Genomic DNA, 18,633 nt, shown 5'->3' with positions numbered 1-18,633 from the left:
TGGAGGTTGCTGTGAGCTGTGACGCCACGACACTCTCCCAAGGGCGACAAAGTGAGACAGTGTCTCTACAAAAAAAAAAAGACTAAACAGACCAAAAAAAAAAAAAGCAGAAATTTAACGTAGCTACCACCCTCTAGAAATAGCTTTACACTATAGTGATTATTTTTTTGGAAGCAGGCTAAAACTAACCGAAACTAACCCAAAGGAAAATATAAGTCATTCCATTCCCTTCCTTCGCTCCAAACTTAGGAAGGAGCACTCCTTCACTATCTAAGGAAAGTTCCAGCCCAGCCAAATTCTGTTTAGCCTGCTCAGTAAAAACCAAAACATCATTGAGTCACTTGTCAACATTGCACAAATTGGGATCTTTCACAGAAATCTAGATTTCGGGCTTCTCTTTAAAAGTGAGAATAAGGCGGCACCAGCAAACCCTAATTGTCTGAGGTCTGTGAGCTCCGGCTAACCACAGTCCCCTCCACTCCCTATTGCCCACAACCTGACTCGTTTCACCACACTGTGACCTTTTACACAAGGTCTCACAGAGTCTGGGTCTCAATACTGGTTTTTAGGAATGCATTATTTTGTACATAATGCCTCCATTCAAAGCAATCTTTTGAAGGGAAGTTTCAGTTATTTAATGGGCTTGTCAACCAGTGCTCTTGATTAAACTTGGCTCCAATCAAAAGGGAAATGAGTGTGTTTTTAGGCCAGTCTTGGACATAATATTAAATATATTAAATCATACCGTAATTCTGACCAAATGGCAGGATAAAACCCTTGCCACCCAAGTGAGTAAGTATTCTATTTATAGCTGCCAAGGGGTAAGGCTTCCAGACTTTGTTCACCTACTACCCTGCCCCCACCACCAACACACATGCACACACACTGTCACCGCCGTGATATTGAATTTCAGCCTCCAGCGAGTCAGACTTTTTCCGTTAGTTTGGTTTGGGATGACTCCTAAGCCATAGGCATTCTTTCTGGCCACCTGCCAGCTTAACACCAGAATGCAAGGAAATTCTGTTTGTTCCTCTAAAAAATAAAAAGCAAAAGCCAATTCTATCTTCCCTCTGGTTTTAAAGAAGTTCAGCAAGAAAGGAGCTTACATTTCTCTCACAGGTCTGGCCTTCTTTTGTGACTGACATCAGACACAAATATCAATCCATTCTTTATCCCAGTTACGAAACAAACCATTTTCATACTCTGCATTCGAAGGGGCTAAAAACTCAGGACATAAAAAGTACAGGCTGCTATTGCTTTTCTCTTAAAACTCTTGCAAATTGATAAATCCAAATCTTGAATAACAGTCAAGTATTATTTGACTACCAATAAAGCAGACAGGGGCACACTCGGTTACTCTGCAAGGAATCCAGGCTTTCTGAATCCAAATTGCTCAGGAACATGGCAAACTACAATTTTCTGCTTCTCTTTGTATGGCTGTCTGAAACTCAAGACTAAACAATCCATGTCACTGGTATTGGAGAATAGCTTTCTTTACAGTTTTGTGAATGCAGCAATCTTTTACAAAACTGCATCTGCTCAGTGATAGTTCAGCTGAAGAAGGAGGATGAAAAAACACATCATCACCAGGACCCCCCTGGGTGGTGGCACGTCACAACCGTGCAGGTGGCCAGGCTGAGAATGCCAGGGAAGGCAGAAAGTAGAGGACAGTCCAGCACAGAAGCAGGGTCAACCTTGGCAGTGACCACAGCAGATATGTGATGTGGTGTATAGACATGGCTAGGAACCCACAATATCTTGAGTCAGAACAAGAGAGTTAAGTTAAAACTAGGATACACAGATAAGTATTGAAATAAGGTTGGCAAAAATCAGGACTCAGGTGCAACAGGTAAGCCAGAGCCTGAACTACAGTGGAACGTGAAGTATGGAATGGAGGTGGGAGAAGGTTGGGATGTAGTTGCCCCAAAAGACCAGGGGAGAGAGCCAACAGGCACCAGGAGAGGGAATGATGACTTTAATCACATGGGTTCCTGCTCTCCGTGTCTTTTATAGGATTAAAGTTCAGACAAGAAACAATGCAACACACTCAGCTAGCTTGGGCTGCTCCCTGGAAGCAGGTACCTGGGGACCTCAGCTTTGGTAGCAAGGAGGGTCTGGAAAGGCAAAGGAGGAGGAGCAACTCTGTGTGCAATAAAGACCTTATCATTTCCTCCTAGAGGTCCTATAGGAAGCTGTGTACAGACCAAGGTGCTTTATCAAATAAGTAGGATCATGTGGGCAGCCAGGATGAGGGCAACCACTCCGAGAGCTGGCTCTGCTGACCCCGTTTGCTGGCCACATGGCCTTCCTTCACTGCCACTCCACATGATTCCAACCTGTGACAACCTTCCCGGACCCTTCTAGAGCTCTTGCTGGAGCTCCTGCTGAACACCCGACCAAGCTTGCAGGACCCTGTCATTGATGAGAACCTAATATCCATTATTGGCAAGTCTATACCATCAGATAGTGGTCACTGGAAAAACAAATTAGTGCATCCCCCAACTGTCACCTCATTAGGACCAGTGACACCCAACAAAACTGACGTGGCCCGTCTGTGTCACCACTAATTCTGCAGACCACTATTTTTCTTTTGCTTGTATATGAATGAGTTTCTAGCCCAAGACATGTCTGTCCTCCATTTGAGGGAATTCTAGACAAAACACACCCTAAACTCGGTACCCAAGCCACGACAATAACCTTGAAATATAATTGCTACCTAGTGTAGGATCATACAGCACTAGAAAAATTGCAAATATTTTATAAAAAGCACCATCAGTCCTTGGGACAGAGAAGCCACCTACCCATGAGAGCTGTGATAAGCTCTTAAGATACCAACTTGGGAGAGAATCAACGAACACACAGGTGCGAGAGAAGCCAAGACACACGGAGTCCCGTCTAGCTGTGTGTCTCTGGGAGCTACTTAACCCTTTCTAACCCACAGGTTATTCAACTTTACAGGGTAAAAATGGTTCTTAACATGCAGAGGAGTCGACAAGATACTGTCTGTATAAAGAGGGCTCATCTTGTACAGCAAATGGCGCCAAATAAGTGCCCATAGGTGTCCTCTATTATTGTTGCTATTATTTGTTTTAATGTTTATAGTTTCTAGATAAATCTGAGGGATCGTCCAAGGTGCATCAGTTAATCACATTTCCTCGGTGTCCTTGGCTCCCTCTCTGCGTCATCATCAGCTCAGAAATGGCGGAGGTAGGAGTCCTCCTATCTGCTGGGACAGCCTTAGACTCACATCAGAGGCCCCAAGTGAATGGCCAAGTCAATCCCAATGAATTCTGTGAACATCAGTCTTTAATGGGCAGTACAAAGAAATCACTCACCATCCTCACGTTTCTTATCATTAATCTGAATTAACAGAGCTGGTGAATCGATACTTGAGGCATATCTCCTACAGGTGGAATCACTTGGCCCCCTAAGTATTAAGTTCTTGGTAAAGATGTCATTGCTGAGGCCTCATTACCAACCTATCAAGCCTAGATTTCTACCATGAACTTCACCTATCTCTAGAGACTTTAATTCTGCCACATCAGGGTCAGGTGATGCTCACAAATTATCCACTTAGCAAATTAATTTCACCACGAATAGACAGCGTGCAGACTCTTGATCTAACAAATTAAATACCCCATTTGGAGCCCCAAAGAGTCTTTCTATTTAAATTTTTCTCAATCAACAAAGCATGCATGTCACCAAACTTCCTCTAGAAAGATGTCTTATTTTTAGCATCTTCCAATGCCCAAAAGCCATGAAGTCGATACAAATCAGATTAAATTATTTTCTTTTAATCTGAAAAGAAGGGGGAAAACAGCCAAGGAAAAACACGAAAAGAAGTCATTCCTAAATCACGGATTAAATCCAGGAACTTTAAGATGATCCAACTTCATTTTCCTCCAGCCTAAAGATTTGATGAGAGCAGTCAAACTGATAAGCAGTCTTCTATTTACTGTCAGCAAATAAAGAGTTTGGCCTGCTGATTCACCTGCCCCTACCAAGCTTTTAGAATGAATCATTACTGTGTCTGGCAAGAAAACAACACGCTTGCTGAAAATTAAGCAGAAAGAAAAATCACACACTTACTCATCAAAACTGGGAGAAGAGGAAAAGAAAAGAGAAGGAGTGGCGCTGGTTGGTAAAGGTTCACTTACTCCATTCAAAGAGGCTGCCTCTGGCATTATCAGGGTGGATGCCTGAGTATTCGGTAACTGACCAAATAATCAAATGACAGGAAGAGGTCCCCAGAGTAGAGGATAAGATTGCTCATGCTGGCCTTCTGTTTTTCTTTCATCTCAGAAATACACTTATCAGGTTTCTATTGTCTATTCCTTTACTTCTTAGGATAAGTGAAACTTCATATTCAAAAAGAAGGCCTACGGAAAAAAAAGAAAAATGACTTTCTATCCCAACAATTCCCTAGCGCCACAGAAATCCATGTTGGAATAAGTACCACTAAGACACAGCTACAGATCTAGACACATAGCTAAGTTACGCTAAATATAATAAAGACAGGAAAATTAATAAAAATCAGATGAACGCTTCATTCACACACACCTCTCAAGGTAGACTCCAGGAAGTTACTCTAGGAGTAACGATTTTACTTAGAAAACACAAAGCATTAAAATAACTAAACACAACAGGGTAGCCTCTGATAGAGACAATTCAAGTTTCTGTATCAGCATTTCTCAATCTCGACGCAATTGACATTTTGGACCAGATCCATCTCTACTTTGGGGGCTGCCCTGTACAATCAGAAAGGTTTAACAGCATCTTTGACTCCTCCTTGCAGATACCAAATACCAACCATGCCTTCCTCGTGCCAGGGGTAACCACCAAACATGTCTCCAGGTAGTGCTAAATGTCCCCCTGGAGAGACAAGTGCCCCTCGTGGAGAACTACTCTTCTATATAAATCCTGAGTGTACACACTCTTCTTAATAAAGTACCACAAGAATGGAAAAGCAAGTATCCAGTATGTTCAATACGACTATGAAGCCACTCTATGAACTAATCCATGCCCGTACAAGAGAAAACTCAATTTAATTCAAGTTGGCGGGAGTGGGGGACAAGGGAGGGAAGAACAAGGGAGGGGGGAGAGAGAAGGAGGGAGGAGGATAGGTGTGTTCTTCCGTAATGGGCACAAGGAAAGGGTATGCGGCACACACCTCCTGGGTGTGGGGCATGAGTCCAACAGGGACTTTACCTAACAAATGGAAACATAGTAACCCAATCATTTGTGCCCTCATATTAATCTGAAATTTAAAAAAATAAATAAATAATAAACCATCATTCTGACCCTGTCCCTAATGAGGTACCCAGCTCTTAACAATATCCGGGCTACATACTTCGTGGCAAAGAATAAAGACGTGGTTACATCTGCTGATCTAACCACACTGGCCATTTCCTTCTTAAACCAAAAAGCCTGTATTCCTTAGAAATGAAAAAACACTAGCAGCTATCAAGTATCACCACCTTAACGGAATTACAGTTTTGGAAAGTTGATTTAAATGTAAACAGTCCATCACCTTTTAAACATCTCATTCAGGTAGAAGGAAAGTTGATTTCCAAGATGGCTTCTTAAAATTTTTACCCTTAACTTGAATGAAACAGCACTTTTATCCATCTGGGGTGAGGAAGACGGGAACAAGCCCAAAGCCCAAAGCTGTGACTAGACAGCAGTGTGTCAGTTACATCTTCCAGGGAGACAGAAAGGGAGACAGAAGCGTCAGCTCCTCAGATAGCAAGCAAGATTTGCAAGCTGCGCACAGATTCCAAAGCAAACAACTTTCTCTTAACATCATTTCGTGGGAATCTGGAGTTTACCAGAAACAGACAAAGTCCAGAAAAAAGATTTAGGCTATTCCATGTGACCTTAGCATTCAATGTGTGCGCCCCGGAAACCCAAAAATTTCATTAAAACTCTTCTTGAATTTTCTCCCAGAACAGAATTCCTACAAACTGCCCATCATTCAAGATGAGTGTTGAGTTGCTGCCCTCACAAAAACAAGGAGGTCTGTGTTTTTGCTTTCTCTGATTATAGAAACATTTCTATTCCTCATTCCAGTCACTGAGAAAAACAGTTAATTCCTCCCGGGCTTGTATTGCATGAGTCTGCTCTGCACCAAGAAACACATACATGTTCCTGAAGGTTCCACAGACAGACTCTTCACCTTCACAAACCCACAAGAACCACTGCCATCCTCCCCAGTGAAGACTCGCCTCTTAGAGCCAGACCTTTGGGGGTCCGCATCTACCCCTCCCCAGGTGCGTGAACTTGGGCAGCTGTGAACTTGGGCAAGTAGCTTAACTTCTCTACAACTCTGTATTCTCATATATAAAATGGAGGTGACAAAAGTATAATCGAGTAAGGGCTATTGGACAGATTAAATGAACTCACGTAAAAAATTCTGCCCAGTCCCAGCCCGTGGTAAGTGTTCCACAAATTTACACAAGTTAATATGAAAGATGGATAAATAAAAATGCAGCTGCACAGAAGCTGAGCGGACAGCACGATGGCTACACCGCAAGGCTGTTCCATTTGTTCAAACTGTGGCCAAAATCCTGCGCTGTACCAAATCCTAAGTACACACCATTTGTCCTTCCCTTGACAAACTTCTGACTTGAATGAGTACTGCTAAAATACAAAAATTTAACTTTTTTGTAAAAAAAAAAAGGTAGTATTTTCCTAAGCTGAGTTATGACAAAGACAGGAGATACTATCTATCTCTTAAAATACCCTTCCAAAATTCTGCTGTTCATGAGAGACTATCTGGTCAATTTCATCAACCATGTCGTTACAAGGCAAAAGAAAACCCTCACATGGGCCTTCATTCTGAGGATATCTCATTTCACCGTGTCTCAGGACATGCCAACTCCAGAGATTCAGTTCGGGATGTGGCGGAGGTTTAGGTGACAATGGAGATTTTGAGAGACAGAAAGGACACATCAACCTAAGTGGTATCTCTGACCCCATCATTTGATGGTGGATCTTGGGTAAAGTAACCTCACTCAGGTGTCTCAGAGTAAAAGACATTTACTGGAAATCTCAAAGATAACGTGAGAAGAAAGATAAAATGACATTCCCCTAAAAAGCCCTTGGAACTCCTTGAAAGAGATTTTTCGATTTCAGAAGCACATTTTAACACTACACACAATCCACCGGCCTGACGAAACCAACCTAGAACTGTTCTTGCTTTCCATTTTTATTCTTAGAGCTAATGACTCACATTTTAACTTTTTGTAGTAAAACACTAGAAAACATTATAACCAGGGTGAAAAGACAGCTGCAGCAATTACCTGCCACAACATATGCAAAGAACCTCTGCCTTGTTTATGCTCCAGAATATCGTACAGCAGCATCTGAACCGCATAACCAACAGCTCATTTCATCAGATGTTTTCTTCTTCAGCTTCATACTTTAAAACCAATGGGAGATTCCATCTTTGAAATATTTTATTAGAAAGAGAACTGGCCTTTTCTAAGAGAATGTAAAATGCAGTAAACTAACCTACCAGATCTGCCCAAAGACAAGGGGGAAATATTACAACTGAAAATGCATGAGAATCATTTCATTGATGAATTCCATCGGTTTTCAAGCTCCAGAAAGATTAATGGCAGAATTTATAGTCTGCACCTGAACTTCATATACTTGAAGTTGTACTTGATACCTACTTTTCAACCCCTAAGAAATGAACATCTTTTGGAAATGCAGTTCCTAGGACTGACGAAGCAGTATTCTGATGACCCTATCCTAACAAGGCAAGCGCGTGTGGAAAGGCAGGGAGGCTGCTTCTGTCTTTTTAAAAAAAAACAACTCTAAATAGGGCCTAAGACTCCATTCGTTTCTTCACAGAGAATCATGTACCTGCTAGATCTATGCAAAAACCCTTAGGCAAAAAGGCCTTGGTAAGAGAGTTTATATCCCAAGCCAACTGCTATGACTGCCTCAGCTGGGGAACCTAAAATGCCAATGCTAAATCTAATACATATTAGGTTTATCATAAGTATACAAACTAGTTTAAACAAAAAGTCCACCTCTCTTTAATTCCTGAGCGAGAACAGCTGACCGATATGTTGCTAGAACATGAGACACACTTTATACGCATGCTCGGTGTAGACATGTCTCATGTAAACCAGGAGTTCTGGAGAAAGAATATGAGTGTGTGGGGGAATCCTTTCACTTGACTTGGACACAGAACCTAGTGGTGCGAGCAGCATAGCCAGTGTCTCCGTAGGGCTCAGAACAGCCTCGGCTTAGACTTTAAATGCTACAGGAAAAGGAAGCAAGATGGGGAGGTGGGTTTAGTGGAGGCAGAAGTAGGAGGCCGGGAGGTGAGGGCAGGTCACACGGAGTCCTAGCACTGGGATAGCTGGAGACAGCCCATTCCTGGAAGGTCAGGAGGCCCTCACCCAGGGAATTTAAAAAGTTAGAGTTCTCTCACATGGGACACATCTAAGTTTTGTTTTAGTTTTTATTTGCCCTTGCTCAAAAAACAACTCTTTTTTTTCTGTAAGGCACAGAGCCAGAAGCACTAAGAAGTGGGCACTATGAAAGAGCCCCAGGGACGCTAAAGAAAGAAAATCCTTCCCCGGCTTCTGCACAGGGCTCTGCGTTCCTCCCGCACAGATGAGACTGAGGCCCGGGCCACCGACAGACTCCAGCGCACCTCACAGAGCGGCTCATCCACAGGGAGGGACACATGCCCGGGACCTGGGTAGCCCTGCGCTTCACAGACTGGCCTTTGGGCACAGATTGTCCCTTGCATACTCTAGTTTTCCTAGTCACACCTTTTACCAAGATGACCCCTTCACTGCTGCCACCACTATGCAAAGCTGTTTTTTTTTTTAATTTTAAAATATTAATTAAGAGGTGCAGCTGTATTTTTCCACAGACATTGTGTAAAATGCTTAGTTCGGGGTGTTGGGTATGCCCAGCGCTAGAGCAGTCTTCACTGTGCCCACCTGGCTTGTTTCTACCTCAGCCCCCCCCTTCGGCCTCCGCGTTCTTGGTTTCTCGTGCCCTCTACGTGGCTTTGTGCTCGTGCATGCCCATCTATTAGCTCCCACTTAGTGAGGATGTACAGTGTCTACGATTGCATTCCTGAGATACCCAAAGGAAATGAAGTCATTTCATCACAAAGACACCTGCACTCCAATGTTTATTGCAACAGAATTCACAAAGGCAAAGATGTGGAATCCAGCTCAGTGCCCATCAATTCATGTGTTATAAAGAAAACGTGGCATAGAAATGCCATGGCATACTACTCGGACACAAACAGAAGGAAATAGTGTCATTTGCAGCAATTTGGATAGAACCAGAGATTCAAAGCCACTTTTGATGTCCTTATAAGTCTTGGCTTATGACAAGGAAATCCACTTAGCACTGGGTCCCACTGAGATACTGATAAATAAAAGGAATACCTTATTGTACCTTTGTTTGGCATCCTAAGAAGTCTTGGCTGTAGCGAACTTCAATGTCCATTTGCTCCCCTGGTACTGGTCATGGGGCTCTAACAGATCAGGGCCGAGACAGCATCAAATGACCTCAAGAGCCCCGCTGTGCAAAAGTCGTTTCCTCTCAGGTAAAGACATAGGAACCTGCCAGTCGGTAAGACGATGAGCAAGTCCAAATGCACCCGATCTCCCTAAATCTACCTCAAACTATTTCAGAAAAAGAGTCACAAATCAAAAAATTCCTTGACGTCATCGCTTAAATTTACAAGGAGTTAACAGGGAGAGCTATGAGAATTGAGCTCTTAACAGCCATGAGACAAAAATAGAGTTGCTCATTATAGAAGTAACTGTCAGTCCCAGAAAGACACTGGGCATCACCCAAGGTACCCTAAGTGTACCTGAACAAGGGAACAGTACTCAGCCACGAAACGAGCAAAATTCCCTGTGCAATAACGTCGCTGGGTGGCAAAGGCACTGGACGAGGAGAGCTGGTCTCAAAGGACACTGGTTCCACTTTTATAGTTCTTTCAAATGACAAAATTACAGAGGAGAATAGGTAAGAAGTAGCTGGGAGCTGTGGAGATAGGGAGGGAGGGTCATGGAATGTTCGGCATTGAGAGTGGTGGTTACGAGATTCCGTTGTCTGTAATAACATTTAGAATTACACGTGCACGCATGCAAGCCAAACTGGTGAAACCTAAAATACAATACCTGGTTTTGATTTGTCCTATGATTAAGTAAAACACACCACTAGGGAGGCTGGGGAACAGGAAGGACCTCTCTGCACTATTTGGGCACTAGCTGAGTCTATATGTATATTTTTAAGTATGCCAGAATAAAACTGTACAAAATAAATACATGGCAGGAGGGCAGTAGCCACGACTTACCTTGCCCTGTTCCCAAAGCTTTCTGAGAAAACACGACCTTCTTTTTCCTACTGGAGAATAACTGTCAGTTTAATTACTCAGCATAATAAATACTTCTCTGATGCTCGAGGGAGAGGATTTCAAAGAGCACTTGTCCCGTGAGGGGTCCCCGAGGGGGGACCAAAGACCGCCTTAGGGCAGAGGGTACAGCTGGCTGGGAATATTCTGATTTGGCTGAACAATTTAACACATGACCTGAATGATGACTGTAAAGCCCGAACCTCACGGACAGAGTCTGGACACTAACACAATTTACCTTCCGCACTGATAAATGTCTGGTGTCCCCACATTTCCTACCGTGGGAGACTATTAGGAAAGAGTAGAGATGGGGAAGGGTGAAGAAGCTTCTGGCAAGTACCTGGCCACGTCTGAAGACATGTGGTTGTCACAGCCAGTGAGTAGGGGGCTGCGATTAGGGGCCAGAGGCGCTGCTCAAAATCGTGCAACACACAGGGCAGCCCATTCCCCATCCCCTACAAAGACTGACCAAGCTGACAATGTCCAGGGTGCCGAGGCTGAGAAGACCTAAGAGGCCACACCTGCCCACATTCACAAATCAGAGGTAGAAAACTACCAGCGGACTCCAGGTCCGGCCCCGAGCTCTGACCTCCTACTGGAACCGGCTACTGGAATAAGAGAATCTAGCCTGTGGTGGCAAAAAAAACCCACCAACACCGCCACCGAATGTTAGAAAATGTAAGTCCGATCAAAAATATAAGTAAAAATGGAGCATAAGGGGGAAGGTTGAAACAGCTTAACTTTTTGTCAGTCTAAAAAAAGGTATGTGATGGGCCACTTGTTCAGTGGCCTCCAGAGTCAAGGACAGGACCACGAGCTGCCACAGGCAACAGAGGAAGCCACGCCGTCCGCAGAAGCCTGGTCCCTGTATTCAGGACCCTCTGCAAAAGCAAAGTGTCAACGTGTCCACACGTGCGCTTTTGCTTCTGAGAACAGATAAGATAGCTCGGCCATGTGCGCAGGTGGGTTTCGAGACTGGGGCTTTTTCCTAATGGTCCGTTGCCCAGCCCCCTCCAGGTTCTAGTTTCTTCACCCTTCACATGGATAAATCCCCCAGGGCCACAGCATTAGAAAAACAAAATGCAGGTGGAAATAAACAGAATCAAACTTGTATCAAATGACAACAGCATATGCGTTGTCAAAGGTATAATAAACATTTCTATTTCAAAGTTCATAGACACATTTCCGAGGTTAATAAATAAGCTTTAAAGACATGCTCACCCCCTACATACACACCCTAATACGGTTGTGTGTTATTTAAATCTCCGTGGTTAGAATAGCAACCATCTGCCAACTGTTGTTGCCCAGAGTTAACTCACAAGGACACTATAATGCAAAGAAATAAAAAAAATTTTAAAGCCCATGCAAACAATTCTCCAACTACATATCCAATGGTTCCCCGGGCAGTGTATAGCCTGGCCCCTTGCGTGACCTTTGGTCTTAAAGGAACATCCCTAACCATGCTGGGACAGAGAGGCTGGGGCAGGGGAGGCAGGCGATATGAGTCAACAACCTTGCTTGTAACTAACAGAAAGAAATGGCCTTTCTCCTCCCCTCTGGCTCACAGAAGACCTAAAAGTGGAAATGCAAGTCTAATGTCACAAGCTAACTTCCTCTGCTAATCAATGCACTTCATTAAGATTCTAGTAAGAAGTTACCAAATCCCTGGGATTATAAAGCCATCAGGACAGGGGCATCTCCACTGTACCCTCTATAAGCTGTTCTGACATTTAAGGTGCTGCTCTGATATTCAAAGTGATTGATATCCCAATTACCCAGATTTGGTTTCATGACTAGATCAAGTCATCACATGTACCCTGAAATATATACATCTAATATACATATCAATAAAATATATTTTATTTTAAAAATATATACATCTAGTATACATATCAATAAAAAGTAAATTTTTTTTTAAATTTCAGGTTTTGGAGCTTTTCGAATTTCAGATTTTCTAATTAGGGATACTTAATTTGCATAATGAAATTAAAATATTGTGTAGCAATTCTTACAACCAATAATCTATCACACATAATTATCCCTTTGTTTTGAATCTAAACATTGCCATACATTTTATTGGCACATAAGCAACTACTATCTTGCCTTAGAAAAGCAGGCCTTCAATGAATAAAAGAACCCGCTAAGAACCACAATGACTCAAGAAAGGTTTTTCCGGGTGGTGTCTGTAGCTCAGGCAGCTAAGGGGTCCAATGACATACACCAGAGCTGGCGGGTTCAAACCCAGCCTGGGCCTGCCAAACAATGACAACTACAACGAAAAACTAGCCAGGCATTGTGGCAGGCACCTGTAGTCCCAGCTACTTGGGAGGCTGAGGCAAGAGAATTACTTAAGCCCAGGAGTAGGAGGTTGCTATGAGCTGTGATGCCACAGCACTCTACCCAAGGGGATAGCTAGCTTGAGGCTCTGTCTCAAAAAAAAAGAAAGGTTTTTCCCTTTGGCATTATTGTCCATAAAACATAAATTACTGTGAATTTCTTCACTATAACCATCCAGCTAGTGATTTTGCTAAAATATGGAGAATAAAAATAGATTTATGGAAAATAGATTAGGGAGTACATATCGTTATTTCCCATGCAAACATCACTGGCTCATCAACAGACCACCCAAACATGTGCAACTATAATTACATTCATTCATCTTTGATAATTTGCTGCTTTTCAGCAATAATGTTTTTCGATTCTGTCCTAGGCAAGGTTTATTTGTCAAGGTAGAATAGACGACAGTTTACTTACCAGTGTGTGAGCTAGGCTTATAACTTTTAAATATTTAGAAATGTGATCTGGGGCTCCTGCCCCACCAATGACAGGGGGCTTCCCATATGCCTACAAGTTTCTTGACGTTCAAAGCTTTCTCAGTCAACTATTAAGTGAAAACATCACATATAGAGGATTAAACATCATACTTACTACAGCGTGAACTGGCAATCCGTGTCTTGTGTGATCATTTATTTGGTCGCCACAACCACAGGTGTGTTTGAACCAAAATGTATATGGCGTAGAAATAAAGTCGCAAAGCATTTACCACGAAACATTAAGCGTAGGACCAAGAAAGATTCTTTTTGTCATTTATTGTGACATTTTCTAAATTTTCTAAACTTATTGCATATTCATATTCAGGATTAAAGAAAGAAAAAAATGAATTTAAGAATACAGAGAAAAATATATCGAAAAATACAGTAAATATGTTTATCAAAAACTTTGTATTTAAAACAAGAACACTCTCAATTCTAAATACATACCTAGTAACCTAATGCATTTCATTAAAATTCCAGTGAGAAGTTACAAAATCCCTGGACTCATAAATAAATCATGACCGGGGTATCTCCCCTGTGCCCACTAAAAGCTGCTCTGACAACTCTGAAACTCTAAAACTACTGCTGCCAAATAACCCCAAAATCTGCAAACTCTTTGATCAAACATTTCTGCTCCTGGAAAATTTTATCCTCAAAAAATAAACATGTGTGGCTTGGCACCGGCAGGCAACTCAGTGATTAGGGCACCGGCCACATACACCGAAACAGGCAGGTTCAAACCTGGCCCCGCCTGCTAAAACAACAAAAAAATAGCCAGGCATCGTGGTGGGCGCCCGTAGTCCCAGCTACTTGGGAGGCTGAGGCAAGGGAATCATTTAAGCTCAAGAGTTAGAAGTTGCTGTGAGCTGTGATGCCATAGCACTCTACCAAGGGCAACATAGTGAGACTCTGTTTCAAAAAAAAAAGAAAGAAAGAAACATGCATGCAATGATCTAGGTATAAATGTGTTTATCTTCTATTTTCTGGCAACAACCTAAAATCATCATCTAATGATATATTCCCGGAAGAATGGGCAGGGCTAGGACCTTTGTCCTGGGCCTAAGCTAATAAAAAGCAAAAATTTATACATGGTGTCCCCAGAAATAAGCACATATCACTTGGATGAATTTCTTTTAACAAAGAATTTTAACAAGTAGATCTGATGAGCACAGACTATTCATAGAGTCAGGCCACCTCTCTGTACAATGTACCCATATAACTCACATATTAATTGATTCACATGCCATTAACTGATTGCCCCCTAAACAAAGCACAGACATTTTTTAAACTGATGAAATTCTTTTGGGACTCAATATTGGGTGAAAAACCCACTTACAAAAAAAAAAAAAAAACAAAACCATTGTAGTCCAACATCCACAAATCTCGTCTTATCTTTGCCCTTAAAGTATCAACAGATAGTAAAGGTCAACATCCCTACCCTAAAGCACAAAAATTCAACCTTGCCCGCCTTTTCCTTTGTAACAGAAGTATGTCATTTTTTAAATTACCATAACTTAAATGATTTTATACAGAGGAAATTTTAATCCTTAAGAGCAGATACAGAAGCCTGGGTGCAGGAAGAGCTATTAGCTAGATGACGTCCACGCAGCACTCCCTTGCCCTGGCTATATGTCAACAGACCTGTCCTAGCTTTGCCCCAAGAACTCTTAACACATTTTCCTGTAACTGGCAGAGTCAGATGACACGTTGTCACGTGACATGAGATGTTAGATTAGGTCTAGCGATGCGTTTTCTCTTAGCAAGGCAGCAAAATGTTTCGTTCAAAAAGTGCTCTTTGAGAAACAATCTGAGGTGTGGTCCTGATCACTCCATGAGCTAAATAATAAACTGACAAAACACAACTGATATGAAGAAACTGACAACGCAGTCAGATTGTTTAATCAAAAGACTTTCTGAAATGCCGACCGGAGACTTTGATTTGAAGCCAAGCTGGGCTGACCAGGTGGAAGAGGAGGGAGAGGACGACAAATGTGTCACCAGTGAGCTCCTCACGGGGCTCCCTCTGATCACTGGAGACACCAGCCCAGAGCCCAAGCTACTGCCCGGAGCTCCACTGCCACCTCCCAAGGAGGTCATCAATGGCAACATAAAGACAGTGACCGAGTACAAGATAGATGATGATGGCAAGAAGTTCAATATTGTCTGCACCTTCAGGATTGAGACACGGAAGGTCTCCAAGGCAGTTGCGAGGAGGAAGAACTAGAAGAAGTTTGGGAACTCAGAGTTTGACCCCCCAGGGCCCGATGTGGCCACCACTACTGTTAGTGATGATGTCTCTATGACATTCATCACCAGCAAAAAGGACCTGAACTGCCAGGAGGAGGAGGACCCAATGAACAAAGTCAAGGGCCAGAAGATAGTGTCCTGCCGCATCTGCAAGGGAGACCACTGGACCACCCATTGCCCCTACAAGGACACCTTGGGGCCCATGCAGAAGGAACTAGAGGAGCAGCTGGGCCTGTCCACTGGCGAGAAAGAAAAGCTGCCAGGAGAGCTGGAGCTTGTGCAGGCAGCTCAGAACAAGACAGAGAAATACATACCACCAAGCCTTCGGGATGGGGCCAGCCGCCGTGGGGAGTCTATGCAGCCTAACTGTAGAGCTGATGACAATGCCACCATCCGTGTCACCAACTTGTCAGAGGACACACGTGAGACCGACCTACAGGAGCTCTTCCGGCCCTTTGGCTCCATCTCCCGCATCTACCTGGCTAAGGACAAGACCACTGGCCAGTCCAAGGGCTTTGCCTTCATAAGCTTCCACTGCTGTGAGGATGCTGCACGTGCCGTTGCTGGGGTATCTGGCTTTGGCTACGATCATCTCATCCTCAATATTGAGTGGGCCAAGCCATCTACCAACTAAGCCAGCTGCCACCACACCACTTGGCCCTGGACCCTTGGCAAAAGGAGACAGCCTCTGATGGGGGCTCCAGCTCCAAGGACAATAAAAAGGCTCAAGATGCAAAAAAAAAAAAAAAAAAGAAGAAGATGCTATCAGGGTACCTCAAAGAATACACAATAATTGATCGAATTGGAGCGTCCTACCTTGTCTTTTAGTAAAATAAACACTTCTCAGAAATCCCGTTTTCTAAGTGCCTTGTTATGTAAATCTTCCTAGTGTTGTCATGAGGTTGGGCCACTAACTTTAGATACCAAATACAAATTAGGGACATGTTCAAAAGCAGATTAACATTTTCCTGAAGGGTTTTCAGGGTTCCTAGGGTATGAACAACTTGTTTTCCCAAACTCCCATGCAGTTTTCAACTTGAAAATCATTGTCCTGCTGTATAGGACACCCCATCAAAGAGCCTAGAAAAGATGATGTACGTTTATGGCAAATGATGCCATCAGGACAAAAAGCAGGGCGGTGAAGAATTTGCCATGGCTCTGGACATAGCTTGCCTGGGTTCAAATCCTGACTATCATTTGCTAGCTGTGCAACACCAAGCCAGTTACTTAACCTCTCTGAGCCTTGCTTTCTTCATCTATGAACTGCTTACAATTACACAGCCTTACTCATAGGGTTGTTAAATGGATTGAGTGAGTTACTAAATGTAGAATGCTTAGCAAGGTGCCTGGCACATGGTAAGTATAGTTGTCCCACTTATTTATGGGAAATTGGTTCTAAAACCTCCCACAGATACCAAAATCTGCAGAAAAATTCTGTACTTGTTCAGTAGAGCTGCAATTTTTTTCTTTTCTTTCTTTTTTTTTTTTTTTTTTGAGACAGAGCCTCAAGCTACCCCCCTGGGTAGAGTACTGTGGCATCATAGCTCACAGCAACCTCCAACTCCTGGGCTCAAGCAAGTCTCCTGCCTCAGCCTCCCAAGTGGCTGGGACCACAGCACCCACCACAACGCCCGGCTATTTTTTGGTTGCAGCCGTCATTGTTGTTTGGCAGGCCCAGGCTGGGTTCCAACCCACCACCTTAGGTGTACGTGGCTGGCGCCTTAGCCATTTGAGCCATAGGCGCCGAGCCTGGAATTTTTTTCCAAATATTTTCGATCTGTGGTTGGTTGAATCCACCAACGCAAAATCCACAAACACAAATGGCTGACCATACCCAATAAACACCAGCCATATTTATTATTGCCTTCAAAGAACTGTGAAATGCTTCATAATCAAGGTTGGAAGCATCTTTCCTCCCCTGCAAAAGAATCTGTGCTTTGAGGGAAATACTTGCTATCCAAGGATTGCATCCCAACCTTGAGGACCTTTCAGTGCAAACAAGGTGATAAGATTTATTTATAAGTGACCTATTTAACCTCTTGAGGCTCAATTTACTCACCTGAAAAGTGGGGCAGAGGTTGGTACAGAGGGTAAAGCATCTGTCTGACAACAGTAAACTCCTTCTAACAAGACCCAGAGAGAGCAAGGAAAGAGAACAGGGGTCACCATGAACTAGACCGGTCAGAGACGGTTGCAAAAAAGAGCCAGACATGTGGGACACTCAATCCGCAGCGAGGACCACAAAGGACGGTGCAGAACTGGGTAACAGAACCTGTGGAGTGGGATCACGTGCAGGAAAGAATGAAGAGGGAGTTTCGAGATCAGGAGGCCTTGAAAACCAAACTAAGGAATGCGAGCTGGATTTTAAAAGCAGTAAGAACATGTTTCAGACAGAATTCTGGAAATACAAAGTCTGCCAGAAGTGTATAAACTAGAAAAAAAGAAAGCAAATACGTGCAGTCCAGCACGGGAAACAATACCGGAGAACAGCTTTAAGGTGGAGAGTTCCCTGCACCCACAAGTACTGCTATTTCATTCACCATCAGAGGCCACTCAGTCTGAATTTGTAAGTACAGTTATCAAAACCAGCCTTTTGTTATTACTCACCTTCTCTGTGCCAAGTGCTCTGTAAATCTTATCTTAAATTCTGCAGATAAGTATGCAAGGTAGACACTCTCATCCTCGTTTACGACCAGAGGACTGAAAGCCCAGGAAGGTCAGACCACCTGGCTGCCATGCCCCAGGGGGTGAGGGGGGAGCCAGGCCTTTCTGCTAAGAGGAGGCACTTTTCACTCAGCCTAGGGGTGGCTAGGCAAGGAGCCAAGCTTAATAGAGATTTCTTTCACTGGTGGCTCATTCTTGAAAGTCCCCTACAAATTAGTGACAGGAAAATGCCACATACCAGTTTCTCTGAATCCAAAATACTGAAACTCATTGATAATAAGGTACTCTGCGTCCTGTCCTGTCAGTCACAACAGCAGAGTGCATGTTCATGGTTCATGTCCTCAAAGGGGAAGCCACTTAGAGCCAGTGGAGCTGGGAAAGCCAACACCCTTCTCTCTCCTGCACCACTCTGGTTAAAGAGTAAAGGCCCTGCCCCAGCCGATCTGCCCCTGATTCTGGGAGAACAGCAGGCCACATGCCATGGGAAGACGCAGTCCTTCCCTGCCG

General features: G+C 43.4%; 1 protein-coding gene and 1 pseudogene across 2 annotated transcripts in view; one reads left to right on the top strand and one right to left on the bottom strand.

Moving 5' to 3' along the window:
- MYO10 (myosin X) overlaps positions 1-18,633 on the bottom strand; it is a 226,720-nt gene that overhangs the window by 203,092 nt on the left and 4,995 nt on the right. The window lies entirely within an intron of this gene.
- LOC100962164 lies at positions 14,965-16,214 on the top strand (annotated as a pseudogene). Its single transcript, XR_153572.3, has one exon. The product of XR_153572.3 is annotated as a eukaryotic translation initiation factor 3 subunit G pseudogene (transcript).

This window comes from Otolemur garnettii, unplaced genomic scaffold, assembly GCF_000181295.1.
Source record: "Otolemur garnettii isolate 467f Iridium unplaced genomic scaffold, OtoGar3 scaffold00033, whole genome shotgun sequence".
NCBI lineage: Eukaryota > Metazoa > Chordata > Mammalia > Primates > Galagidae > Otolemur > Otolemur garnettii.
The sequence above is the reverse complement of the archived record's forward strand: the minus strand, read 5'-3'. Positions and strand labels throughout refer to the sequence as shown.